Here is a 2,500-nt window from a genome sequence, read left to right on the forward strand (position 1 = left end):
CCAAAAAGTTGGGAGGTCCCTTAGCTGACAGCAGGGAAACTAAATTATTTTCTCATGGAGGCGTGGTGTCGCCGAAGCACAATGCTACAAGCACAAGGCTAAGACAGCCCTTGACTGGGACCTACTGTAGCCTCTTGACAGTGCAATCAGTGGGGGAGGAGGATTTTGCATGCAGGTATCGTTATAAAAGCTTTATCATCATAATGGTAATTGATGGGGTGTGTCACTCTATTTTATGGGTGAGTTGGTGGGTGTTGCATCTGAGGGGGGGGGGGGGGGTAAGAGAGAGACTGTGTTGCTTCTCTCTATTCCTGGCAGACCAACATTAGTACACACACACACACCCACACTATCTCTCTCTCTCTCTCTCTCTCTCTCTCTCTCTCTCTCTCTGGACGTGTCTAAAAAGCTAGTTAATCTCTTCCAGCAGAGAGGAAGGGAGAAAAGAAATGTGCTGACAGTTGGCATTCTAAGTCGGGAACCAGACGCACAAACTCACACACACACACACACACACACACACACACACACACACACACACACACACACACACACACACACACACACACACACACACACACACACACACACACACACACACACACACACTCACTCACACACACTCACACACACTCACACACACACACACACACACACACACACACACACACACACACACACACACACACACACACACACACACACACACACACACACACACACACACACACACAAATGGTCACACCTCCACAGTCCAAATGTCCATTCTGTGTCCCTGCTCCCACACAATCCTGTTATTATCCTCCTGAGCATAGAGACAGGCCGGATGGAGTGAGAGAGAGAGGGAGAGAGAGATAGAGGGAAGATTGAGAGAAGAACGTAGAGGAGGAGAGAGAGAAAGAGAAGATGACGAGAGGATGGATAGAGGAACGAGAGAGAGAGATGAGAGAGGAACGAGAGAAAGCGGGTAAGGGAGAGGATGGGGGGCGAGAGAGGATGGAGGAGGAGGAGATGATGGTGGATGATGAGCGGCAAGGGAGGAATAGGGAGAGGGGTTGAGATCGAGGGAGAGAGAGAGAGGAAGAGAGAGGGGTTTTATTATAATTGCTCCATCTCTCTCTCTCTCTCTCTCTCTCTCTCTCTCTCTCTCTCTCTCTCTCTCTCTCTCTCTCTCTCTCTCTCTCTCTCTCTCTCTCTCTCTCTCTCTCTCTCTCTCTCTCTCTCTCTCTCTCTCTCTGCCCTCCATTTTCTCCTCTCCACACTCAACACATTGGTGTAGCTCTGGAAGTTGGAAACCAGTCAAATGCTACTCAGCACTGGAGTTCGCTACACTGGCAATACTGGAGGAGGAACGAACAGAAAAAAGAAGGGAGAGAGAGAGATGAGGAAGAGGAGGAGGAGGAGGTGTGGAGGTGAAAGAAGTGCCCCATCAGCAGGGGAGGGGAGTGACCCTCTGGAGGGGAGCCAAGGCCAGATCTCTGCACTGGCCTACTGGGTCCAATCCCAGGGGCCCAAGAATCCTAGGGGGGCCCTGAAGCCCAAGCCTCTATATTTCCATTCTTGTGTTGCATCATATTGCACTTTCAACAGCTTTATTTTAACATTTTCTCAATTAACAACCCCCAACAACACAAAACCTCCAGCATCTCATCTAAAACCTAAAAAAAACCATGTAAAACCAGTAACAGCCACCTTGTTGGTGTTTTTATTCATATATTGCTCTCTTTCTTTCTTTTTTTATGTCTTGTCCTTGTCGCCCGTGGCGATCAGCACACTGCCTTAGCAAGGAGATTGACAAACGGCTTCTTTTATTTTCTTTTTTTTCTGCCTCATTCCTCTTTCTTTTTTCACTCATCCTGTTTCCTTTTTTGTAGCTAATCTTTGGCTCTGAGTTAAATCAATATGCAGTTAGGGAAACGGTTGAAATGAGAGAGAGAGGGAGAGAGTAGAGAGAGAGTTAGCACAGGTGCGTTAAGCAGGCCTGGTTTCCCCCGGCCCCCACCGAGGGTTGCAAATGTTTACAGCGCAGGCTAAATGGAGTGGAGGAATATAATTTATCTTGCCATTTGGCACACACCCCCACCATTAAAAAAACTGCTTTAGATGTTTTATCTCCATTGACACAAGGGCCATTTGTGCCAGTCGAGCTCTCTCGAACGGCAAACGTTGGGCTTGCTGTATCGGCATCTTAAAGTGCTGGCTCAAGTACTGATGGTGAGAAAGAGAATACACTCGGCTTCGGGACCGTGCCAGGAAACAAAACGCCATTGTAACATTTATAGTTTTTATAGATGGAGTAGTGATGTGTTCTAATTGGTCCAGCCATGCCAAATGTCTCTCTTGGCCTACGTTTCCCAGAATCCCACTGCACTTGTCAGCATTGTAATTCTGTGGACGTGAGACTCTGAAATGTAGTCTGGTTGCCAATACAGGTTTAGAGTAGAGCGTGGGCTGGTTTGCTCTGCTGTCGATAAAGCGACTTGATTTTTCATTGCACACA

The sequence above is a fragment of the Engraulis encrasicolus genome, chromosome 24, assembly GCF_034702125.1.
Source record: "Engraulis encrasicolus isolate BLACKSEA-1 chromosome 24, IST_EnEncr_1.0, whole genome shotgun sequence".
NCBI lineage: Eukaryota > Metazoa > Chordata > Actinopteri > Clupeiformes > Engraulidae > Engraulis > Engraulis encrasicolus.